The sequence below is a fragment of the Amblyomma mixtum genome, chromosome 3, assembly GCF_055824585.1.
Source record: "Amblyomma mixtum isolate Tamu chromosome 3, ASM5582458v1, whole genome shotgun sequence".
Lineage (NCBI taxonomy): Eukaryota > Metazoa > Arthropoda > Arachnida > Ixodida > Ixodidae > Amblyomma > Amblyomma mixtum.
In genome coordinates this window covers 343,696,934-343,723,878 of record NC_143014.1, presented here as the reverse complement: position 1 = coordinate 343,723,878, position 26,945 = coordinate 343,696,934, and the positions used below count along the sequence as shown (strand labels likewise).

General features: G+C 48.8%; 1 pseudogene; it reads left to right on the top strand.

Annotated features, from left to right (window-relative positions):
- Positions 1-23,989, top strand: part of LOC149356188 (uncharacterized) — a 32,651-nt pseudogene extending 8,662 nt beyond the window's left edge.
- The last annotated feature ends 2,956 nt before the right edge of the window (positions 23,990-26,945 follow it).

Genomic DNA, 26,945 nt, shown 5'->3' with positions numbered 1-26,945 from the left:
TTAGCAAAATACACACAGGCAGGGCGGAAGTTCGCTGTTATTTGGCTGAAAGAAAACTGAGTATAAGGCTGTGTTGTGAATCTTCATCTTTTTTCCGTCAAATGCGCTGTAGTTATGGAACTGGAAAATTGAAAGGCACCACTAAGCTGGGAAGCAGGCTCAGAAGGTCATTTTGCAAGAATGCTCTAACAATGGGATGGGTATTGCGACAAAAAGGAAGAATCGAGCAACTAAGTGCCTCACATGGAGGTGCACGAAACCCAGTCTACCAGCAGAAAGAGGCCATGAAGAGGTTATCGCGCCACATAGGCCTGAAATTAGAGGACCATATAAATGTTCCGAATGTTCGGTGAAAGCTTTGGATGTAGCTTTTAGCACTCGGGATTATATGCAGTTCAAAATATTTTTTTGCCGGGAATAAATGACTGGCCTGGGACCGACCAAGAAGTAAAAAAGTGGCATCAGCTAAAACGTCAGGGCAGGATCTGTCACATATTTTGTTTGTTGTTGCAATGGCAGGCTGTATGTTTAAGCAATATTTTGTTCAACTTTTAGCTGAACTAGTGATCACTGTTATTTCCAATTTCAGCGCATGTGCCGTCCTTCCAGTGCACAGACGTGCCAATGTTCTATAAAAGTGTGAGCTAAGCGTGATGTCACTTTCATGATTCCCTGCGTGTCTCTGAAGGTATAGCGTTGTGATGTGCACACCACACTGGTGATAGATTTTTGGAACGCGGCGTGTCGGCAGTGGTGCGTCGGACCGCGGAGCGCCGTGCGTGCCAGTCCCGCGTTGCGCGTGGGCGCGTGCGAGTGGTGTGCGCGAGGCAGGCACGAGGAGCGTAGAGCTACGTGTCAGCAATCCGAGGTGTTGAGGAAGACACCGTGGCACAAGTTTTGTCATTCAAGCGTGGAAGTAGCAGCTGTCGGACGTTGGATCCGAGCTGCCAATGACTTCCCTTGGATCATCGACGCAAGATCATTAAGCCTCATTCAAGCGTGGAGGTGGCAGCCGTCAGACTTCGGGTCTGTGCTGCCGTGGACCTCCCTTGAATCAACGACGCAGGCCTACTGCGATCGCCACTTTGCTGCCACGGTTTCCTGGGATAGGCTGCACAAGCCTACGGTGTTTGCGGAACGCCGTCGAGAGGACCTGGCTACAGTTTTCCTGCTGCAGCTGCTCAATTCTTGGAGGCGGCTGACAGGAGTTCGTCAGCGTCTCCCGTATCCAGCTCCGTTCCTCATCTCCTGGCTCTCTACCACCGCCTCCCTGAACGCAACGCCAGCGACGCATCGCAACTCGCCAACCAGCGTCTGTGCTACCTTCAAGGCATTCCCGCACCACCTGGGACGCTGTGTAGCCGGTGAACTACGTCCTTTTTATATGTTGTGTTTTACGCGTGCCTAGTGTGTGTTTTCCTTAGTGTTTTCGTTCCTTTCATTGACTCCTTTCCTTTAAAATATAAACACGGCTTCGTTTTGTTTTGTTTGATTTCTTTGTTCCTTTCTTCGAACCTGCACGCGAAAGCGTTCCCCTTTACCAGTCGGGGACGCGTCCACCCGATTCGCGACAAGCGTTCGGCTGAGCAGCGGCAGGTCGTTCAGTTCGCTAACAGCTGGGCCACTTAATTTCGATGGAGGGGAAATTCAAAGCCACCCGCACACTGAGAACTGGTTCCACGCTACGATATCCGCAGTTATCGTAGGTAAAGGGAAGCCGTCCCCTGATGTGCGCCTGGCACTGCCCAAAGCTTCAACAACACGAAAAATCCAATCAATCAACATGGCAGAAAGGGCGGAGAGCTGGGATAGTTGGCTGTTTATAAGCAGCAGTTTCTTTCATTCCGCGGTACCCGTCTGAAGCGCTAGTTTTTTTTTTCTGTACATATAGCATAAACACTACGTCTGAAGGTTTTGGAACGGACGATGTGCATCGAGCAATTCGCGTCACACTGAACACCTGGCGATGGCGTATCCTGTTTAGCTGCAGCAGAACAGCCACTAGCTGGCTACTTTGCAGATAATCCTTGTAGTACTGGAGATCCGCACGGAATGGACGCCACGCTGCGGTGGTGCCGCCAGCTACTCCAGCAAGGGTCGGCGTGTTTGTAACAGTCGCTTGCTTCGTGGCCTGTGTTGTTCGCCTGCATATGCAGACGTTTTCAGAGTTTTTCTGCAAAAAAATATATCCTAGGAACGCAGTTACAGAAAGGTTTGCGCGATACACAGACAAAAGAGCCGCTACGTGTCATTGCGTGAGCTTCCCGGAGCCAGCAGGAGGGAGAATGGGTGCAATAGGTTTCCACGCTGCAGTCCAATGTTTGCAGGGCAGTAACAGCACAGATCGTACCAGTCAGGCAGCTATCCTATGTCTCCAACAAAACCATTTTCCTTGACGAGAAGGTCTATGCAAGTCACTGTAAAAAGTTCTCTTGAAAGAAAAGCAATTTTCTGGCAGCTGCGTTAGTAGAAAATGTCTGTAATGTTGTGTTTTCTTTTTGAAGTTTTCTATTTTTTAACGTATGTTTTTCGTTTTTTGACTTGCAGAAATTGTTTATTAAAAGTTTGTTTCCTCTTTTCTTCTTTTTCTGTTTTCACAGACTTTCTGTGTTTGGCTTACGTATGATTTCCGATTCACTGTTTTTTGTAGTATTTTCTTTTTGTCCATTAAACGCCCATTATGACACCAGGGGGTTTGCGCCAAATCATGTTTATTTGAAGAAAAGACCCCAGGGAACGTTGAAAATTTCAAGCTTTGAAGTGGGATCATTAGTGCAGGCGCTCCTGTAGCTAGGCCGTGCTGATCCTTGCGGGATAATCCTTTGTTACGCTGCCCAAAATCCATAACTTCGATGGCTCTGCTGAAAGGAAAGAACAGGCTTAAGATTAGCACACTAAACTATCTAGATCATTTAGGTGATCTAACAAATCCATAACAAACATAATTCTACAGCAAAGACAAATGGTCCAAAGGCCCAAAGCCACACTTATATCGTAGGCGGCTCTCTTAACAATGCATGAATCTGACACTCTAGTCGTTTGCAACCACTTTCTGAGGTACAAAGATTAGGTACCAAATAGAGGCGTTTATAAATTTACGTAAAGAAGCAATTATTAAGGCCCATCTCGGTAACTAGAGCTCCACAGATTAGGCATTAGTGCTATGCTGTGCACGGGTTGGCAGGAGAGAACTGTGGGCAATCTAAAAAACTCTTTTCGCGAAAGCATGGCCGGTCGGCCACGAGCTGGTCATAAGCACGACGGGGTTCCCTCAAGCTACAAAAACTGATTCCCATTCCACAAATGACAGTAGACTTCGATCGACGCCTTTGGAGTGTATTGCCGCCCTGCATTGTTCAGTAGGCAGCGCACGCCAGCGACGCCACTTGCCTCCGTCCTTAGAGCGGCCCAAGGCACGCGGACAGCTATATATATCACAGCCGCGCACTTTAATGTTACCTTTCACACTGCACCTCTACACCCATTACAAGAGTGCGTATACTTTGATCGGCCTTATATGGCAGCCTCAAGCAGGCTGGGGCCTTTCTAGATTGCGTCGTCATCGAGTGCGTGCATGAACACCGCAAGATATATTTGCAAAGTTAATGACCACAATTATTACCGTGGAAGCGTGCACTGGGTGCTGTTCAGTGTCCGGCTACGACAAATTCAGTAGGGTAGGATCGCGCGTTGCCTATACAACCGCGTTGTCTACAGACCGCGAATAAGATTCCCAGTCTAGCGCTAATCGTAGTCTACATGCTCCACTGGATTTGAGGAATGAAAAGACGCATAACCAGCTCGCTAGGCCGGTGGACACCTCAGCCGCGCCGTGAGAGAGAAACACAACGCTGACTAAAAGCTTCTTTTCCAGTTAGCATTCGCCTTTTTTCCTATGGCACGGTTGAGATGCCGACCTGAAAAGTAATCCAGTTATGCGCCTTTCCCGCCCTCACATTCAACGTAGTATCTAGGCCACTTCTAGCAACGTGATCAACCTGTGAATGACGCTGGACTGGGATCTTTATTGCATAATTGCCTTCCAGCAAGCGGACCCAGGACTGTGGCGGGAAGGACTGAAATGAGCAGCCCTTGATGCCGAACAACGCTCTGAATCAGGCATGTGTCTTTGGTCGTGCACAGCGCTTCCTGGTACCGTCCTCCACTTCACCCTCAAGCAACGCTATTTCAGTCCCGACCGTGACAGGGGATGTATCAGCTTTCCTGTTTTTTTTTTTGTTACTGGGCCGTACAGGTGTCCACCGACAAAATGAGGCAGTTATGCGCCTTTCCTGCAATCAAATCCAGGGAAGGGTATTGAGTTGGGACAAGGTTAGAATGGGAACTGGACAGTTTTAATTGGTTCGTGCAAGCGGACCCTCGAGTCAGGGAAGATTGCAGGGAACGCGGTCGAATCCAGGCCGCAAGCCGAAGATGGCCGAGTAAGCGCGCGAACGTAAGACTCTCAACCTCACAGTTGCCAGCGAAACCTCAAAACTAGCCTGCAGCCTAAATTGCATACGTGAGGCCCTCAACAAATCGCGTCAGCATAAAGACGCGGCCAGTGTGAATAGGCTCCCCTGAGTAGGCGTCCGGCGGTGATCCCCTACATACACAACGTGTCGCACCGGCTTAAAAAAGTGGCCGAGAAGTGCGGGGTATCCGTCCTGTTTTCAGTGCCTAATAAGTTCTCATAATGTGTCGAGCGGTCAACGAGGTGAATGACCATTCTGGGTGCACAACGAAGCATGCCACGCGTTTCACAACATGCGTCACAGGGGTGGTCTACGAGATTCCGCTCTCGTGCAAGAAGTCGTACATTGACCATACAGGCAGGTGCCTGAACGATAGGTTGAGGGAACACCGTCGTGCTGTGCAAGCTGTAGCAACAGATGGGCACCTAGCGGAACACTGCAAGTCATGTAAAAAATGTAAAGCAAATGAGCCGCAGTTCAACGCCACACGCACGTGCGGTAAAGGAAAAAAGAGGCTTGACAAAGAAATTACAGAGGCTTATTGCATTAGAACGAAAGCTGTGAAAAATGTATCAGCACTCCTTCCCTCACCTTATCACGCAATGAGACTGCTTACCTTGATGCCTGTTCACGCTTAACACAATTGTGATAAAGCCGATTCATTGCTTGGTTTATAATCTGTTTCCGCCCTCTATGCATCTGTATATAAGTGTTTTTATGCGAAGCATACTAAAATAGCCCAACCCAGCTCCTCGAGCGCGGCGGTGTCGTTACCATTGACCTTTCTTGACCTCCATGTCACACCACATGATACGTGACGTCACAGCAGATGAAAAACGGGGGCCCAACTCGCGCCGTCGCGCGAGGCGGCGTGACCAAGGATGACCACGTGGTGCGTGACGTCACAGCAGATGAGAAACGGGGGCCCAGCTCGCGCCGTCGCGCGAGGCGTCGCGACCAAGGAGGACCACGTGATGCGTGACGTAACGACATAGGAGAAACGGGGCCCCAGCTCGCGCCGTCGCTCGAGGCGTCGCGACCAATGTGTTTCTTGCTTCTGCCGCTAGGTGCGCTGTAGTGAACACGTGATGCTGGAGCCGCTGTATCAGAATCCAGAGCCGCTCCCGGGCGCGCCCATTTTCCGCCGACTGGTGCGCCGCGGTGCGGGCGTTTCTTTGGGGACTGCGGGGCTGCGGCAGCTCCGCGGCCGCGCCTGCATATAGCCGCGCTTCGGGCGCTAAAAAAACATTGCCAAGCATACTTCCGCAGCGTGGCTGTGTTGCAGGAAGCATTCACGTTATCAAAGGGAGCACATTGAAGCGTTTTAATGACATTTAGTTTGACATTCACGTGAATTGTGCTGACGCTTAGAACGCGCTCGTGCTTATATCGCTACCGTCTTGGTGCTCCACTGCAAAAAAAAAAAAAACTTTTTGTTCAATATCAAGTATTAGGTGTGCGGCTAGCATGCAGTTCCATTTCCCATGCACTCTTAATCCTTCGGCCATAAAGTATCACCCACAAATGGGGCTTTCTTGTCGCATGCGTGGTGCGCCAGTTTATCAACAAATTACCGCTGTGAGCAGCTGAGTCGCAGCGCCAACAAAAAACAAAATTTGTCATGGTTTATGCAACCTGGTGCATAAAAACCTACTTTTGCTCAAATTATCAAAGCTTGAATAGATATTGGCAGCGAATCCAGCTTTCACGAATTCTGAGGTCCGGAGGAGCGTTCATTTTATTCGGTAGCTCTCGCCGCGTGTGACAGCCATGCGTAGGCGTTTGGCTAAGTGTGAATGAAGTATTGAAATCGCACATATTTTTCTATGATTAAGGTAGATAGCAAAAGCAGAAAGACACTACGGTAAACCCTTTATCCCCCCTTAATCCCTCTGACATGCGTGCGGAAACTTTTTCAACTTTTTCAGGTTCCTTTTTTCCCCGCACCATTGTGGACTGGAATGCCCTCCCCGCCGATGTTGCCGCCATCACGTGCCCATCTTCATTCTTATCCGCTGTAACCACTTGTATCATAGTGCAATGACTTGTATTTATTATTGTTGAATATATTAACCCACCCCTTATGTAATACCCCCTGAAGGGGGTCTTTAAGGTGAATAAAGTGAAGAAGAAGTGAAGGAAAGAGCAACTGAAATCGGTAGCGGTCGTGCTTACAATCCTGTGCATGCAATGTGTTTAATGGGAACTAGAGCAAGCTCAGCGCAAGGAGGTAATCGAAAACACGCGCTTCTTCTGCAGCTCGCCTATCCAGTTACTACACCACTCAATCAAATCAATAAATCCACATTCCTGTGCCTAAAATTATCATAGATGGTAGCGCACGTAAAAGACGGCAACAAACGACACGCCAGCGCAGAAATCAGCTTAGAAGTGCCGGTTTCCAGTCCGTACGCTACCTGGCCGCCTACTCCGCAGGAAAAATCCTTGCTGTTTGCAATACTATTCCAGAATTTCTCTGAACAGCGTCGCTGCTGCGGTGCCAGCGTTTAGAATCCTGAGCCAGCAGAATATCATCATTGAAAAACCTAGCGCGAAAAACGAGACACAGAAAAGGTGAAGACAGGACACGAGCGCTAATCATCAGTATCAATATCATCATGGTGGGCACAAACAACGAGACAGACGCGCACTGCCTCGCCGCACTTACATCAATATGAATGGAAAAAAAACTCGGAGATGTCACGTTAACGACTAACTGCGCGCAAGATAACCGCAGTACTGTCTGGTAGAGGGAAAATGTGAGTAGTGACTCACAGCACACACCCTCATACGTTATGATTAAGCGCTACATCGACAGAATCGAACACGTAAACATGCATTCTACGCGCGGCGCCGGCGCGACCCGCAGTCCATCGGGCCGCGCGCGCCGATAGATGGCGACTGGTGTCGAGAGTAGGGGCGCGCCAGCAGCCTGCGTGTGAGGGTAAAAGAATCTGGTCTATACTAAAGTCACTGGAACTCTGAAAGTACCGCAGCTGTTTTCTCTTCGCCGCCGCGCCGCCTATTGGCCAGTTTTGATCACGTGATTAGGCGCCTCCATAGATGGTCCACTCGCTCTAGGAGGCGACGGGGCGCAGTGCTTCCGAGGTGGTTGGACGGCGTGTTTTATGAAGTAGCACGTTCAGTATAGCGTCTGTGTGCGTGTGTGTGTGTCTGTGTGCGTGTGCGTGCGTGCCTGTGCCTCTATCTGAGCGTATGTCTGTGTGCGTGTCTCTGTGCGCGCGCCTGTCTCTGTGTACGCGCATATGTGCTGCGCGCGCGTGTCTGTGCGTGCGTGTCTGTGTGCGTACGTGTGTCTGTGCATGCGTGTCTGTCAATGCGTGCGTATCTGTGTGCGCGCGTGTGTCTGTGTATGCGTGTGTCTGCGTGCGATCTGTGTGCGCGCGTGTCTGCACCGCGTGTGTCTGCGTGCGTATCTGTGTGCGCGCGTGTCTTTGTGCACCGCGTGTGTCTGTGTATGCGTGTCTCTGTCAGTGCGTGTGTCTGCGTGCGTATTTATGTGCGCGCGTGTCTTTGTGCACCGCGTGTGTCTGTGTATGCGTGTGTCTGCGTGCGTATCTGTGTGCGTGCGTGTCTTTGTGCACCGCGTGTGTCTGTGTATGCGTGTCTGTCGGTGCGTGTGTCTGCGTGTGTATCTGTGTGCGCGCGTGTCTGTGCACCGCGTGTGTCTGTGTATGCGTGTCTCTGTCGGTGCCTGTGTCTGCGTGTGTATCTGTGTGCGCGCGTGTCTTTGTGCACCGCGTGTGTCTGTGTATGCGTGTCTCTGTCGGTGCGTGTGTCTGCGTGCGTATCTGTGTGCGCGTGTGCCTTTGAGCACCGCATATGTCTGTGTGCGTCGTGTGTTTGTGTGAGTGTGACCGCATTAAATGTCTTCGAAGACGACAAAAAATCTTTACGAGATTTTTTTTCCCTGCTGGTCATCAATATTGGCTAATGAGGATTAAATAAATAATAATAAATTGCAGAGTTTAACGTCCCGAAGAGACACGATAGCTGTGAAGGGTGCCGAAGTGGAGCGCAGTGGGAGAATTTATGCCACCTGGAGTTATTTAACGCGTACTTGCATCGCACTGCGCACCGGAGTTTTTGTATTTCGCCTCCATCGAAATACAGCCACAGCGCGCCCGCATGCTATCAGGCCGCACAGTTAGAGCGTTGGCCCCGTCGTCGACATTGGGGTCGCCCAACTACCTCCCACAAGCCTCCGACCGGCGACTGACCACACGGAAGGAAGAACAGGAGGCAGGAAACAGCAAGCGCACAGGGAACGTTTCATACGCATCAGACTTCCAAGTGAACCGATTTACTAAACGTTTTGCTATATTCCGCTCGTATGTACGCAGCCTGCCGGCTTTAAAGTTTTCCGGGCCCCGAAAACATGCATTTGCGAGCCTCTCACGGAAGCAAAATAGGACAAGCCTGCTTCTTACGTTGTTAGCTCACACCCGTGGGCTAAAGAATACGAGAGGCTGCGCAGCTGTCATGCGACGCTTTCAAGGTTTTCGAAACGCTCACCTCATCTAAGGTCTCAATCATGAATACTTTCATTGATTAATTTTCGCGCAAAACCGATGAGCAAGGCGGCCGCAAGCGAGACATTCTTCGCCTAGCAGACGACGTGCTCGCCGCGCTGGACCACCTCTGGCAACAACACCCCAATGTTGCCCGCGCGCCGCCCGCTGGTTGCGGTACTTTCAGAGTTCCAGTGACTTTAGTCTATACAAGGGGGTGCGCCTGCCTCTGCTAGGCGTACACGGGATAGAGATGCCTCCTGGAGACAGGGCTGCTCGTTGGAATGAGAAGCAAATGTTGCGGCGTGCTACAGAGACTGACGAAGAGCGTGAAGAACCTCTAGCCAAGCGGCGTGCTCGATATACAACTCGGCGACAATATGCTTCGCATCTGACTAGGCTTAACCTAAGCTAAGCCTCAGCCATTTTTTTTCCCGAGTAAAGAACTAGTTGATGTCAAGCGTTTGTCCTGTGTGCTTCTTCTTCTAGGTCCCTGTCTTTTAATTGTGATTTGTTAAGTTCAACACGACCCAGACCTCTCGGCCGCTAATGCCAGTCATCTTGCGCTGATTAATGCTTTAAGCAGGTAAGCATAGTGGACTAGGTCGGCTAAATTTTTTCGTGTTAAATTTGGGAGAACATGCATTTGTCCACTAACATGTGAAAAGAAGGCACGCTCGTATGACGCCTCGCCTCGTAAGTTTTTCAAACCTGCAGCAGGAAGGCCCGTCAAAGTGACTCCACCCGTCCAGCAGGCCACAACCTGAGCGCCAATGTGAAAGTGTCGCGTTTGAGAGTAAAAACCCTCCGCGCTGCCAGCGTGCAGCGTTGTTTAATTGCACTGCTCCTCATTACGTTCGTATCTTTGGATCTCAAGGCAAAAAGTGGAAATAACGGCAACGCATCCTTCAAATTGGTACGTATTTCACTGCTGTTGTTGCATAACCATGCCAAAATATCACACGCAATAGTACCAGCTGCATATTAGCCTGCAGCGTTAACATAAGGCGAAGACGAAAAGGTGAATGCACACGAACGCCTATGCAGTTCAGCATGCTTTACAAGTGTGACCTTACGGTAAATTTCGTTCTCGTCGAGTGACCACTGACGGGATTTTTTTTTACGCGTAGCTCCGACGCCGTTCCTTGATAGATAATAAAATATAAGTGACAACTGTTGCCATTGCTTCTCCGGTAATTTGGCTGTTTACAAGCTGCTAGGCCTAAAAACATATAAACTACGTTGTCGTTGTAAGAAATCATACCAGGAGGCGCTGTTCCGGAGTTTTGGGTCAGCTGTATAATTTTTCTGTGCTTTCTCTGCTCGCCTCCTTGAACAAACAGGCTTATAGTGCGCTAACCATTCTACAATTATTGTGGAAAAAGCTTACTGTCCCGTGCTGACACGCTACAACATACGATTAATAGATCTGTTTGTTTTTATGCGGTTTAACATCTTAAAGTGACTCAGGATATGAGGGACGCCGTAGAGGAGGGCTCCGGATAATTCCGACCGCCTAGGGTTCTTTAACACGCACTGACGTCGCACTGTACGCGGGGCTGGAGCATTTCGCCTCAATCGAAATGCGACCGACGCGGTCGGGATCGAACCCGCGTCTTTCGGCCAGCAGCCGAGCATCTTAACCATTGAGACCTGCGGCGGCTACTTGTCGTTATTAGATGGCGTCATAGTACTTTATGTATTTTGTACGGTGCGAGTTAAAGCTCGTCGGTAATTCGTACTGCAGTGCGTCGTGAGGCTCGGTTCCGCATCGTCCTGATACAATGAGTCGGTGCAGTGACTTTTTCTAATTGGGCCTGCCGTAAGGACTTTGACTGCTGAAGCGGAAATGGCGGTGCGCTGTACTGAAAATTCCCAGTACTGCATAAAGGCAGGGTGGCACCTAGAATCACCAGGGCGGCACACAGAATCCCCTGCGAGGGCACTGGACTGAATTTAAAAACTGCTTCATCAAAGTCGCCATCCGAATATGGACGAGAAGAATTTAGGACGCCACTTTTTATTCTTAGCTGCTTAAAGATGGGTAGCTCTAAGGGAATGCCAAGAGCATTTTAATGACGACTGCAGGCCACTTTTGGATTCCCTATATGTTTTTAAAGCCGATTTTCAGTACTCAAAACAGTACTTCCAACTTTCCGGCTCAGCGTCTTCCCTACTTTTCCTCTCCTGCGGTAACCATTCATGTAATCTTCCCAACGTTTGAGTAGGACATCGATAATAAAATTTTTACGTAACTCACTTGAAGCTATGCGTCAGTGTATGGAGAGCGCGATGCACGGTATCTTTTCTGCGGTGAGTGCTTCGCTTCCTTCCGGTCGTATTTCTGCATTTATATCTAAGGGCTAATGTGTACGCCTTATAGCCATTTTTAGCCGCGTTTATTTGGTCGGGTTTAGCTGCCGCCCTCCTCTAACTGGTTCGCATCGTCTGAGAGGGTCCGGCTGAATGTTTTAGTGACGTTGAAAGATAAAAAAGCCTGTTTTAATTCTGTGACCAAAAGCGAGAATTTCAGAGGCGCCGGAAAGGTAAAGCAGTTTTTCGGAGAAAAAATTCCAGGTGTTCTGGTTACAGGAGCGGGAAGAGCACAAGAGAGAGCAAGGACACGACGTAAGGACGCAAAAGACAGGAACTTCACAATGCCCACATTTGTCGCCGATTGTCCCAGTTACGTGTTTGCGAGAACCCCTAAAATTATTGCGTGCTATCTCACAGCCGCAGATGTAGGCTATTAAGAAATCGCTGGCCGATGAAACGGGCAACATTCTCTCTATCGCAAAATTTGTTAAGCATAGAAAGAGCGATGACCGTTCTCTCTGGAGTATACCTAAGCTTAGGCTCCCATTAAAAACAGGTGAAAATGTCAGAAAATCAGTGCCTTGAGAGACGTACTCTTTGAGATGATACCCGCAGCGACTCATTGCCGAGACTGCGTTACCTGTGTTAACTGGAATCCCATGATTGTCACCCACAATCTCAAATCGGTTTCCGCCCACATATTAGAATGGAGGACTGTATTGCTACTTTGGCTGCTGACATGCTTCACCACTCTCCGCAAAGTCATCTTGTTGTACCCGTGATATCTACAGGCATGACAAAGGCATGTGATAACATTCTTCACTCTGCCATTCTTGCCTCCCTTCAAACTCTTGGTCTCCCTCAGCGGTGGCTCCTATCCATTGAGGCCTTTTTAACAAATCGAACCTTCAGTGTACGTGCCCACGGGATGCCATTGGGTAACTTCACTTCCAATAGAGGACTGCAACAGGGCTCCGTTCTCGCCCCCGCATTACCTAGTGTGCCCTTTATTTCTCTTCTTCGGCCCTCGAGACCATTCTTTCTATCCGTGTGCTAACGCACACCGATCGTATAGCCTTCTGGTACTATCACCCAGATGCGTCTGTCCAGCAGTCGGCCCTCCAGCAAGCGCTGGATGTCTTGAATCTCGCCTCCCACCTTTGGGTCTAAACCTCTCGTCTACTAAATGATGTTTCATTCGCACTGTAAATAAAGCCGGCTTACGAAAAGCCCCCTTTAAATTTAACGATAGATATTTTTGTGATTCCTGAGATAGACACTGTTTGTATACTTGTCGTTCTCCTTCATACATCAGGGACTGGCACTCCGTGGCTGACAGCCACCCGTCCATCGCCTTACGGTACCCTTGGTTTGACTCGTCGCATACCTATGCGCTCTGGTGGCCCGCCAGCGTGTGCGCTCTATCCTCACGGCACGGATAATAAATCAGGCACGATTTCAACTTCCTACCCGCAAACAGTGGAACTCCTTTGAAACTACAGTCGTGAGGCTATGCTCGCCATAACATATATCTGCCGTCTAACACACACAACAATGTTTGAGGAGTACGCCCAAATTAATGCACTCAGTGAACTAATCGACAAGCGGGTGGCAAACAGGGCTCGCAAACAGTATCTACAACTTCGTTTAAAGCCACTTCCTTCTTAAAGTACTTCCTTTTAAAGAACTTCCATCGCGGTCGGACTGTCAGCTCACATAGAATCGCCCCACTGTTTCCCCATCAGTATCAGCGGCGTATCTGCCTGAACGGTGCATATTGTACACCGACGCATCACATACTGCAGAGCGGGAAGTTACTGCTGTGTACAGTCCCTCCCATCCACATCTCAACACTCGCGCGGCTTATACAGCGGGTACGTGCTCCCCCTGGCATTGGAACTTCAAGCCCTTTTCAATGCGATTGCTCCCCTTTCGCTCGTTCACATATTCAATGCAGTTCATGTTTACACCGACTCGCTGGCCGCCCTTACATAGCTTATGGCTGTTTGACGCACGTACCAGATTATTCAATCAATTAATGTCCTCTGCGCATAGTACCCATGTCTTGTGCGCGTACACTGGATTCGCGGCCATGCACAAGATCCGCATAAAATTCAAGTGGACGTTATGACACACCCTGACTCATCATACGACCCGCAACCTTTCCCTCTTCCCCCAGATCCGTTCCTGTCCCATGTTTACGATTCTCAAGTTCTGGGCCAGCGAACATCGGCTTTATTCCTCCGTGCTCGTCTCCTCTCCCTCACAGTCTTACTCGGAAGGCGGAGTGTTTCCGTGCCCCGGATTTGGTCAGGGGCGGCTCTGACTTCATCCATCCGTCGTTGGGGGGTGCCAGCAACCGACAGGCCCCCTCCCTGTGGCGCTGCACCGGACATTTGTGATGTGCCGCATTTGTTGTGGACGTACCCAGCGACGGCTCCTATTAGAAAACGGCTCCTTTGGGAGGTGGGCCTGAGGTGGAACAGCGAGTACGATTATGTGCACGGACAATGGACAGTCAGTTCTCCGGAGAACTCCGACTACCTCAGCGAAACTGGTCGTCACTCCTTCGTTTAACTTTCTACCTCCTGCATTCCGTATCCCTTTCTCAACCTATGCCTCATGGTTCACTTCTTGAATGAAAAAAACTGGAATTCATTGAATTTAACTGCGCTTATGAGAAATGTCGCTTTCTTTGAAAGTCCGCGTTGAAGACAACGAAGAAGAGAACCATCGATGCTGCAAATGGATGTGATCTGTTACAGCGAACACTTTCAAAAATTCCTGAAAATATTGGTTCTATACACCAAAACAAAATAGGTGTAGGATCACATTTTCTACCCTGGTGGTCACAATAAGCTGCAAAAGCCCTCTAATAATCCATGTAATTAACAAAAACCCACAAATTACCTTTTTAATTATCGTAGCTGTGTGGTTAGTCCCAAGTGCGAGTTTGGTGCCGTGAGCAAGACAATGTCATATCAGTTTTTGAAACAAAGAAAAAGTCAATTTCTAGAGCCCTGCGGCGGGAAGAAATCCGACGCTTATTCCCGCACGCGCACGCGACCGAAACTGAGCGCGCGAGGAGAGCCGGAAGTATTTCGTAAGCGAAGCGTCCGCTGGTGACGTGTCGTAATGAATGCAGCGCCCAATTCGAAAGGCGTGTGCTAACTTTCCCCGCTAGAAAACCTCGGCGCTCAGCTTAGACTGCGGCCGGCGTTATGGACTACTTCGTCGCTCGGAGTAAGAAGAATTATAGTCACCGTCTGCTACGTGGCCGTTGCTTTTGGGAACACTGATTAGGAATCCTGGTGCTCTGCTGTCTGGCTAAGTCCAGAAAAAGTTTTTTATATATATTTTTTAATTTTTGTGACTAGCTACGTGAAAGCAATAAAGGTACTCGACACTGCGCAGATTGCCGTTGTACGTTAAATAGTGCCAATACTCTGTCCATTATTTCTGTGAAGTGTTTCTTTCTTTTATGCGGTATCGCTTTGACTGCTGAAATAAATGAGAATGACTTCGTAGAAGAAAATATTCTAACTGAAAACATTGCAATTTTAGCACTAAGGTGCTCCTTACCAGCTGCCTCAATACGGTTGCGTGTGCTTTATCAGACACGTACTGTGCTGTAAGAAGTGCTAGTACTTATACCGGAAACCTTGTCCCCAGATGTTTAGCACTGTCTAGTTGTATAACAAACAGGATTTAACGAAATGTGTACCTTTTATGGATTTAGTTAGCTGCAGCACCACTTGGACACTCCAGGAAAGAACTTGTGTATGGGATGAAAAAAAGTCTTTTTCACCTCACGCTTTAAAAACCCTTTCAGTCCATTGCGAAGCACAGTAGAATGCGGCCTTTGATAGAATTCACAGCAGAAATGAGCTTCTCGCGGGGAAGTTTTTCAACTGATAGCTTGATACTCTCCTTGAGGTCTTCCAAATTCGCTGGCTCCGTATTGAAATCTTCGTTCTTAACGTATCCTCAGAGGAAGGTATCCAGTGGTGACAAATCGGGCGATCTTGGAGGCCAAGCTCTTGTCCCCCTCCCCCGCAGCCCAATTCATTGGTTTAGAAAGGTGCTCTCCAGGAATTGCACCGAGGAACTAAAAAAATGGAGCGGGACTCCATGGTGCTGAACCCAAATTTTTTTAAACTCGGCCAATGGTAGCTCTGAGACAAATTCAGAGACGGCCCCTTTTAGGACGCAGTCTGTGTACTTTTTCCCAGTGAGGTTTCCGTCGATCACTCAAGACATTTGCTGAAAATCTAACTTGGTGCTTGTGCTGGCGTAGCCAAAGTGGATTCTTGTCGCACCAATAATGCGCATTGTGCAAGATGTCCCTGGAATCCCTGCGAAATTGGGCCTCGTCTTTGCAAAGCACTTTGTGCAGGAATTCCGGGTTTTCAACACACTTAATTAGGCACCAGTTGCAAAAATCGAGCGTTTCTGAAAGTCATTCAGTGCCAGTTCTTGGTGAGGACACACACGATAAGAGTGGTAGCCCTTTTTTTGTAGTGACCACCATACTGACGCCGTGCTGGCTGCGTACGCGTTAGCGATTTGCCTGACACTTGCTTCGGGCCTGACAGAAACGTACGCGAGGCCATCATAGTCAAAATCTCCGGTTGCGCTCCCTGGTCTCTTCCTTTTCTGAACATGAACAGATCCAGGACACTTAAATCTATTAAATATCGATATCAACGTGGGACGAGTCGGCACATAACGACCCGGATGTTCGGCAGCATACAGTCTGGATGCCAGATACGCGTCCATTTGCGCGCTCACATAAACATAAGCGATCACAATGTCCACCTTCGCGGCATCGGCAATGGAGTTTTGCGGTTACGCTGCATGGTGCGGCCACTCCCACAATTCACACAATGCGGCGCGACGTTTTAATCCTAGGCGGCACTTCCACACATTCAAGTAATTTGAAACACTGGCACTGTAATGTCCTCGTCACACGCGCACCTCCAAGACAAGTACCTGAAATGCGGTTGTGGTTTGTGGGGTTTAACGTCCCAAAGCGACTCAGGCTATGAGGGACGCCGTAGTGAAGGGCTCCGGAAATTTCGACCACCTGGAGTTCTTTAACGAGCACTGACATCGCACAGTACACGGACCTCTAGAATTTCACCTCAATCGAAATTCGACCGCCGCGGCCGGGATCGAACCCGCGTCTTTCGGGTCAGCAGCCGAGCACCATAACCACTGAGCCACCGTGGCGGCACCTGGAATGCGAACGAGTGCGCTCTATTGAGAAACTGAAGCTAACGCACGCTACGACAACCGCAAGAACAACTGCCCGATAGCACACAGCCACTGCCGCGCAAGCTCTCGTTGCCACGCTGACAAGGGTTTTCTTTTTAGTGCGTGGCTCCTCAAGCGCAGCGATTAGAAGCAAACAACTAATGAGTAAATGAATTCAAGATGACACAAAAAAAAGAGCCCGTCAGGCAGCCATGCCAGCAGTGGCGCACGCACACACACAAACACAAATTCCTGCAGATGCGCAAATCAGGGGTTCGATAATCGATGTTCCCGTAACTGACGATGACTATAATTTTCCTTACTCGGAGCGACGGAGCAGTCGATAACGTCGGCCGCGTTCAAAGCTGAGCGCCGAGGTTCTCTGCCGAAGAAAGTTAGCGCACGTGTTTCGAATTCGGCGCTGCATTTATTACGACATGTAACCAGAGGACGCTTCGCTTGCGCCATTCTTCCGGCGCTCCTCGCGCGCTCAGTTTCGGTCGCGAGCGGAAAAAAGCGTCAGATTTTTTCGCGCTACTGCGCTCTAGAAATTGAATTTTTTCTTGCTTCAAAAACTGATACGACATCGCCTTGATCACGGCATCAAACTTCCAATTGCGACCAACCACCGAGCTACCATAATTATACAGTTCATTAGCATTTTTTATAAATACCTGAACAATTAGAGGAGTGTTTCAGCATATTGTGTTCACCGGGGAACAGAGTGTGATCCTACACTTGACTTTTTCTATATTGAACCAGATATTTTCAGAAATTTTCGAAAGTAATCGTTGAAGCACCAGGAATATGGATAGATGAAAATGAAAATACTTCGAAACCAAAAGCTTTTCCGCGGTCATGCTGAATTGTTCGATGTGGCTCAAGTGAGTTCGGCCTCAAATAAGCACCGCCATAAAACAAGCTTTGGATAAAGAAAAGACGACGTCGTAGAGCCACCGCGTGGTACGAGTGCTGCGCGTGAGAGAAAAAGAACACGGCTCTGCACTGACGAGGCAGAAATGTCTGCGCTCAGACGTGAGGACTTTTTCAGGTTGTCAGGACAAGTGAGCAGCCGCCCACCGAAGAGGTGTGGAGTCGCGCCTTCAGGGCGAGGACCAGATCCGGTGAGGATGTCCGCCCCGCTCCAGCTGGACTGCCTCCTCCTGTGCGCTCCACGACCGCGATCCGCCGTCCCTGGCTTCCGTGAGGACCCGCCACGAGCGGCGTCGCTGGGTGGCGCAAACGCAGTCGCGACGATGTTCCAGCGATACCGAAGGCGTCGTTGTCAAGGTGGGAAGTCTTACCCTAGCCGCGCATTCAGATTTAGAATGGAACTGTAGTTCAATCGTCAGCTGTTATGAGCACGTTTAGTATTAGCTATGTCAGCTGCCGCTTCACTATTTTCTTGTGTCGGAGTCGCCCGCCCCTTTCTTGCGTATGTGAAGCGTAGCAACGCATGCTATTGCCCGCATTTTGAGAGCTGGTCTGATCTCCTGTAAAGCACGGTCAGTTATGCTGGAAGGCCACTGCCGGCAGGTCAGACAGGCATCTCATGTGACAGGTGTGTTCGATCATGCTTTTTCTGTTCAACCGCCCAGGGAAAGCAACCACAACATCTGCCCTGCAGCTTGCGGCCGCAGAAAAGACCGTTCCTGGAATGGCATCGGCGCAATGTGCAATCGACGCATGCTTCGCCGGCTGCGCCACGTTCGATGGTGAGCATAGGCCACCTTCCTTTACCAGTATTTGACGCTTCGGTCATTTCTAGACGCAACAAACGTCAGCACGACTCACAGCCTTCCAGCTATAAGCACCGATTTGAGAGTTACACTCGAGTCTAGACTCAGAAAGCATTTAATAAAAGTGTCCCCTCACGGGAATAAAACGCGGCTCGTACGCTCTTTCCACCGGCGCTGCGTTTTCGGGTCACCACTTCGTTCTACACAATATCCGCAATTAGTAGGGCCTCTTAGGAAGCCCCTGGCCGAGCTGTTTGTGATCATGGCGTGGTTTAAACGCTCACCACTTATGCCAGGATCGTTTCAGAGTACTGCGTGACAGACGCCGCCTCAACATGCGTAGCTAATCTGGACACCTGCATTAATCAAGGGGAAAGAGATTACAAAGAAAATTTCTTCATATATATAGTAAGATTTCACTATAACAATCAATACACCTGCAGATATTTCGTTGGTAGGCTTGCATTTTATTTTTTGCTATTAACGTCCTTGCTACCGTCAAACGTGTTCCCCATTGTACATGTATTTCTACGGGGGACTTAACTGCTCGATGGGAGCGCTAGGGAAATTGTAAAAGAAAGATTTTGCTACGCATCGAAAGAATGGCCCATTACCTTCAGTGTTTGCATAACGGTACCTTACAATATTCTGATATTCAAAATTTTTTTTCAAGAATGCTGCACATGTCCACCATAAAGATCCAGTGTTTTTTTGCCCGTTAGGAAAACAGATTAGATTTACGACGGTGAATGGGACGAGGTCGAGGAAGCAGCCCTGCGTCGTGTGATTACGCAGCACAGAGGGCAGCGTGCTGCGCGAAATCAATGCCCATGCGGTGATAGCTTACCAACACGCTAAGAACACTGCGATAGGCAAGAATATCGCACAAATGGGGAATCGATCGGTTATTCAGACTAATGTTACCGCCATCCTCTATGACCTCTAATGTATAATTACAGAGATGCCATGAGGATGTTGCCTTCTTTCGCACAACATCGCACTAATCCTGTTGTGGTTTCCGATAAATCTTGGAAAACTGATTTGCACTCGACCGGTAAGAAAACAATCAGATGAGCACTGACAGAATTCGAGACTAAGGAAGTTTCCTTCCCAATCTACCTTTCGAACGAGCACGCCTTCGCGATTTAAATTTTTCAGTTCTCTCTCAGAGTTACTTCTATGCATAGGTGCTGCAAGCTAAACAGAGTTACTCCAGGAATGGCAGCAGTAAAGGTACATACAAAGCATACGGCTTGAATTGCATAAATCTGAAAAGTTGGTATAAGAATAAGTATTAAAGCTAATAGCTAGTCAAGCCGAGAGATAGGAGCCTGCTGTAATGATGCGAGGTGAGCGGGAGGATAAATTGTCAATATATTTTGCGCGGAGGGCAGTATAATGGCCCATTGCGACAATCGCCTGGTACTCAAGGATGCTAGAGCTTTGACAGGATCAAATTCAGCTTGAGCTGGATGCCAGCAGTGGCGACACTGTGGAGCCCATGGCCGCACCTTGTGCAGCTGTAGCCATATTGTCAAGGAACACTTAGATTTCTTCGATGTCGCTGCCATAGAGGCTTCCTGTTCAGCTTATAACGATGTCGTTTGTTGGTCGTTCTGCACACCGGAATCTGACAGTGGGGCGTTGACATGCTGTGGAACGAGTTGCATATAGAAGGTTGACGATGCGCAAGAAATGGAAGTCTCCCTGGAAAGCACTGTAATTCGAGTGAGGTCATTTCTTCACCCCGACGAGAGGCGAAACGTCCCAGACTCAATTCCCCTTTGCGCACAGCGCAGGTTGAGTCCGCCGACGTTGCCCCAGTGGCGGCAGTGCTCGACCTGCCGCTACACGACGGCGAACATGACGGGAACGACGAGTACAGCGACAACGCTACCGGTGCTGATCATCGAAGCCCTGTGGCAGACCTGTGTGCTGGAGTAAGCTCCCGTGCGCTTTTTCCTTTTATTGTGTAATTCACTTAAATTCTAACTTCACATTTCAATACGGGCGTCAGTAACCTGCTTCGTTGGATCGCACAATAGGTTCCCTTCCAAAGGATATTGCTACCGTTGTGACAGTGTCTCTACGCCTCGTGCATACGTGAGAGTACCGATAATTTTCAAAATAGCCGACAATCAGCACGTAATGCCCCCAGATTGCAACTACAAAACTGCTTGCAGAAAAAAACAAATTTCGGTTTCAAACATTAGAAAGTCAGTGTCGCCTTGATGTTGATCGTTTTGCTTCCAATACGATTTACATTTTTCTCATCATGCATCTACGTAGGGCATCAATGCCTGCTTGAATAATATTGAATTACAGCCAGCCCACATTGCAAGGCAGTCATATTTGACCAAACTCTATTTCCGGCGCCTGAAGAGCTTTTGAAAGAAGTATCATGAAGCTTGTCCCCATAGTACTGCTATGAATGGTTTTGTAAGAGAAGAAGCTATTATTGTATACAGTGGGAAGAAGCATTCTTTCTTTACATGCGCGAAAGCAAGCGCAGAAAATTCAGAATTATTCAGAATCATCGGTACGGTTGATGTCGCAAGGAAGCTGATCAAAAGGTTTGAAATGGAGGTTCTACATACCAATGTACGATCACCAGCAACAATGCATGGACAACAATATAGAACGAGATATATTTGTCTACAGGAAGCACTTCATAAAAAAATGTTAGACATTTCAGGCTGTCTCCCTTCAGGACGGTTGTTCCGCTTCAAAAGAAGAAAGCTTCATTTCGAAGAAATGAACAAGGTAGCCAGAATTATCTTGGAGCGCGCACTACAAGGGAGCAAAGTAGCTAGTCAAAAAAGAACACTGGAAGAATCGCCAGCCACCAGAAACAGGTGCCTTATTATGAAATGCACAGAAGTACAGATGCAAGCCTCATGCACCAAACATTAAAAAGACCGGCCTAGCAGAAACTTCAAGTCGTGTGATGCACAGATAGAAAGCAGCATCTTGGAAGCTGCGCACTCGCCCTTCACCACTTATAATGTTTAAAAAGCGCACAGAGCAGAGAGTGGCATTGTTCATAATTTCCCCCTCAGTTCTTGAAAGGTTAAAAGAGGGCAAACAAGCCGACATGTGAAAGTTTTATTGCGAAATCAATACTACTCGCACTTTCAAAGCTTCCCGTGACCCGGCCGCAGTTGCGTTTGACCTTCAGCGGAGTGAATATGGGCGACCATTCAGATAGCCCGGCTGCAGTTACGCCGTGCCGCGCACCTGTGGCGCTACTGCCGCTGTGACGTCATACCAGCTGTAGATTATGGGCGACCAACTCGCTCCTTCAGAGAGCCCGGCTACAGTTACGCTGTGTGTTTGCCCCGCTACGCACCTGTGGCGCTACTGCCGCTGTGACGTCATACCAGCTGTAGATTATGGGCGACCAACTCACTGCGTTTAATTACCTATGACGTCATGCCATGCCTAGTGACGTCATGGCGTGACGTCATACAAGGGCGTGAGATGGGCAACCAAATCGAGTCGCCGCACAGCGGCGGCCGGTAGCCACGCGTGACCTGGAGACGCGGCGCACTGCGTTCCTTCTTTAGACCCCGCCGCGGTGGCTCAGTGGTTACGGCGCTCGACTGCTGACCCGAAAGACGCGGGTTCGATCCCGGCTGCGGCGGCTGAATTTCGGTGCAGGCGAAATTCTAGAGGCGATGTCAGTGCACGTTAAAGAACCCCAGGTGGTCGAAATTTCCGGAGCCCTTCACTACGGCGTCTCTCATAGCCTGAGTTGCTTTGGGACGTTAAACCCCAATAAAGCAAACCAAACCAAACCTTCTTTAGACGCGGCGCGCCGCGTTCCTTCCGTTAGAGACGTTGCGCTCGCTTTCACAACCTACCACGCTTAACCAAAGCCAAGCCCGCGCGAATTTTTTGTGCACGATTTAGAAAGTAACATAGGCAAGAAAAGAGTCGGCCATCTTTTCATACATCGCACACCGCAGTACACATCGCAGCGAGATACTTACTGAGGAAACACATCACGAACACCGGAAAACGCAGAGTTTAATTATAGACTCGTCTCAGAATGTGCATGCTGCTTCGCCTTGTGGTAGCACGGGATCTTTAGCGCTACCGGAGAAAGAACTGCAATTCCTGGCATTGGTGGCATCGTTTAGCTGATAAAACTTTTCCCAGGTTAACAGGATATGTGCGTAGTCATCCAATAAAGCCTAGAAGTTTGTTTTGCTTATGCGAACGCCTCTCCATGCCGTGTCTTTTAGTGCGTTGTTAATGGCTCAAGATTATCTAATTGTGGACGAAGCGCAATTAAGTAAGAATTTTTTAAATATTGAACAGGAGATCCGCAGCGAATGTAGTTGTCCACTTTAGCGATGAGAATTCAATACTGGTTGAAGATGTCTGGCAGGGAGCAAGGGTCTTACTGTTGTTAAACGGTACCTGTCTGCATGTCACGAACGAGGAACCATTACGTAGAAATGTTAACGCGTAATGATCAAACCATCTAATTTACCGATTCTAGCGTCAAAATGTGGACGATTGAATTGCTGAGAATTTTTCAATGCCTTAATGGAAGAACTGTACTTTTGGATTACGAATAACTCGAAAAAACTGAATTAATTTTTCCTAGTCTTGTGAAGGATCAACAGTAATGGCAGATTGTTGGCATGACAATACGAATATGTTAAGTTTGCGTGGCAGGCACTCTAAGTACTCAATTACACTTTGCCTGCATCATTTGAGAAGCAGATATGCTATCGGAATATATTTCCAGCTTGTGCTGTTATATCGGCCAGGAATTTGGGCGCTCCCAAGGAAGCAAAACGTTCAGTTGGGCGAGTTGGTAGATATTCATGATGTGAACAGCGCGAACTACAAGGGACAAGAAAAGAAGGGACACAGGACGAGCGCTGCGCTCGTCCTGTGTCCCTTCTTTTCTTGTCCCTTGTAGTTCGCGCTGTTCACATCATGAATAGCCCCCAAGGAAGCTTCATGCTTGACTATGGCCAGCGAGACGTGCGATTTGGCTGTAAATCATGGGTGTAACTCTATGAAAGAGACACCGGAAAGAATGAATTTGCGAAGCAGCTTGAGTGACTTGTATTGTCGCAAACATTGCACGAAGCTGTGACCAGAACTGATAACGGTGATCTGCGAATACAGGCGAGGATTAGTGTAGCGTAAAGGGAACCGAAGGCTGACAAAAATCACAATTATGGAATCCCTAAATATTGTAGCATAACATGGGAGAGACTTTTGATAATCATAATTGAGCGGGAATTATTCTTGATGTCAGAATAACGTTATTTTTCATATCAGAATACTGTGCCAAACTAAACGAGGTTTTTACGGCTGCTTCGGGCTCATCCACTCGCTACAACAGCACTCTTTACAGCACTGAAGACTGCGATTAGGGCAACAAAGTTTCTGCTGCACTGAAAACCCGAGTTACTTATAAAACGTGTCGTGCGCTTGAACCATGTGATGTTTTTACGCCACTTCGCCTCTCCCCACAAGAATGTCCGCCTCGATGTCGCATCTTGCTTCCTAAAGGCACTGATGGTTTATTTTCTGCAGCTCGTCGTTCCCTCCGGATCCGCTGCAGCTGCGGCTGCAGCCCCTGGACTGCTGCTGTCGGACAACCGCCCTGCGCTCGGGCCTCGTGTCTCGACAGCCGTTGTCTTGACGCCAGCCGCTGCCCAAGCTGCGCCCCGTGGAAGGGCGCAGACAGAAGGTCGTGGTTTTCCATACGCAATGTTTGGTTGTGCTAATGTCCGCGAGTTCCTAAACAAAATTTCTGACACCGTGAGCGCTCGGCGTGACTTCAGCGGGGAAGAAATTGTATCTGCGAAAGTGAGCCGCGATGTTCAGCACATTAATCGAATGGTCCAGCAGCAAAAGCCAAGTGCGGCCAAGCACAAAGTGAAGCAGACAAAAGTATATACACCATCACCGAGGGGAAGGTCATCAAGAGGACGGCCAACTGGAAGAGGACGAAGCAGTTACGACGTGGGTACAAGGCAGCCACCCACGACACAGGTTGCACCGCAGCTTTCCAGTGCACCTCGACATACGCCAGCTTCTCCTGTCTTGCTCCAAGAGTGTGTGGCTCATCATCATATATCTTGGCATTACTGCCTAGCCCATCATTACTGCCTAGCCCGTCATTACTGCCAGGCCCAGCACAGCTGCCATCGCCTGCGTCGACACCTTCATACGGTGAAGGTCCTTATGTTCAAAGGTCCAGATTTTACTACTATCTGTTCACAGAAGCCTCTGCTGAAGCTGCTTTGCTCGGCAGTTTGACTCAAGGCATCAAGCGTGAGGTGTCTCAGGAGGAGCATATGTCTTCCTCAGGCTCATCAAACCTTGCAGCCAGTGCCAACCACTTCCCTGCAGGAACAGCCAAATACCGATTTTATTTGCCAGCCTGCGTCTGCAAAGAAACGTGAATATTGTGCACCTCACAATAGCCTTGTAGACCGGTGGAAAGAAGAAAGCAGTATGTCCCTGCCTACCAATCCCACAACTTCATTTCCTGTATAGCTTTTGCCGCCTTGCACTACCAAGCTGGTGTGAGGCCTTTTTTGCTAAGCCATTCAATTATAAATACCAATTTTGTGTGCCAGCCATTGGCTGGCCAGCCTGCGTCTGCAAAGAAACGTGAATATTGTGCACCTCACAACAGCCTTGTAGACCGGTGGAAAGGAGAAAGCAGTATGTCATTGCCTACCAATCACACAACTTCATTTCCTGTATAGCTTTTGCCGCCTTGCACTACCAAGCTGGTGTGAGGCCTTTTTTGCTAAGCCATTCAATTATAAATACCAATTTTGTGTGCCAGCCTTTGGCTGGCCAGCCTGCGTCAGCAAAGAAACGTGAATATTGTGCACCTCACAACAGCCTTGTAGACCGGTGGAAAGGAGAACGCAGTATGTCATTGCCTACCAATCACACAACTTCATTTCCTGCATAGCTTTGGCTGCCTTGCACTACCAAGCTGGTGTGAGGCCTTTTTTGCTAAGCCATTCAATTATAAATACCAATTTTGTGTGCCAGCCTTTGGATGGCCAGCCTGCGTCTGCAAAGAAACGTGAATATTGTGCACCTCACAACAGCCTTGTAGACCGGTGGAAAGGAGAACGCAGTATGTCATTGCCTACCAATCACACAACTTCATTTCCTGCATAGCTTTGGCTGCCTTGCACTACCAAGCTGGTGTGAGGCCTTTTTTGCTAAGCCATTCAATTATAAATACCAATTTTGTGTGCCAGCCTTTGGATGGCCAGCCTACGTCTGCAAAGAAACGTGAATATTGTGCACCTCACCACAGCCTTGTAGACCGGTGGAAAGAAGAAAGAAGTGTGCCCCTGCCTACCAATCACACGTTTCCTGTATAGCTTTTGCCGCCTTGCACTACCAAGCTGGTGTGAGGCCTTTTTTGCTAAGCCATTCAATTATAAATACCAATTTTGTGTGCCAGCCTTTGGCTGGCCAGCCTGCGTCAGCAAAGAAACGTGAATATTGTGCACCTCACAACAGCCTTGTAGACCGGTGGAAAGGAGAACACAGTATGTCATTGCCTACCAATCACACAACTTCATTTCCTGTATAGCTTTTGCCGCCTTGCACTACCAAGCTGGTGTGGGGCCTTTTTTGCTAAGCCATTCAATTATAAATACCAATTTTGTGTGCCAGCCTTTGGATGGCCAGCCTGCGTCAGCAAAGAAACGTGAATATTGTGCACCTCACAACAGCCTTGTAGACCGGTGGAAAGGAGAACGCAGTATGTCATTGCCTACCAATCACACAACTTCATTTCCTGTATAGCTTTTGCCGCCTTGCACTACCAAGCTGGTGTGAGGCCTTTTTTGCTAAGCCATTCAATTATAAATACCAATTTTGTGTGCCAGCCTTTGGCTGGCCAGCCTGCGTCAGCAAAGAAACGTGAATATTGTGCACCTCACAACAGCCTTGTAGACCGGTGGAAAGGAGAAAGCAGTATGTCCCTACCTACCAATCCCATAACTTCATTTCCTGTATATCTTTTGCCACCTTGCACTACCAAGCTGGTGTGGGGCCTTTTTTGCTAAGCCATTCAGTTATGTTTAAGCCTGCAGAGAAAGCTGCGGTGTTTGGCTGTGATTCTTCTGCAAAAAAAAAGGGTCACAAGTTGGGCTTCTACTACACGGGGCGGATTTAGGGTTGCTTGACGGCGGAACTTATCTCTGATACGTCACGCCAAATGTTTGGTCTAAGACCCTCCAGGCTCATTGGCAACTTCCGCTGAATCACGGAGCAGGTTATGCTGAGCAATCTTCAGGTAATTGCAAGTTGTAGGGGAGAAACATCCTGTGATTTGTGCGCCCCGCCACTTTAGCAATATTCTCTGGCTGTGAAACTGCATCGAAAAGGTGGAAATGACGGGGCATTTAGTCTCTCGGGTGGCATGCCCAACAACTACTTCTGTCAGTGTCGCTGCGAAACAATCACGAAAGTAGCACTACATTCTTCGTGTTGTACTGGTGCAACTAGGCAGTCTTCAACTTGTCGCAGCATAATTATCGCAGTATTCGTCGTGAAAAGTTAGTAATTGTCTTCCGCATACGGCCAAGACTGCTGTGTCTGCCCGCGGCCGCCGC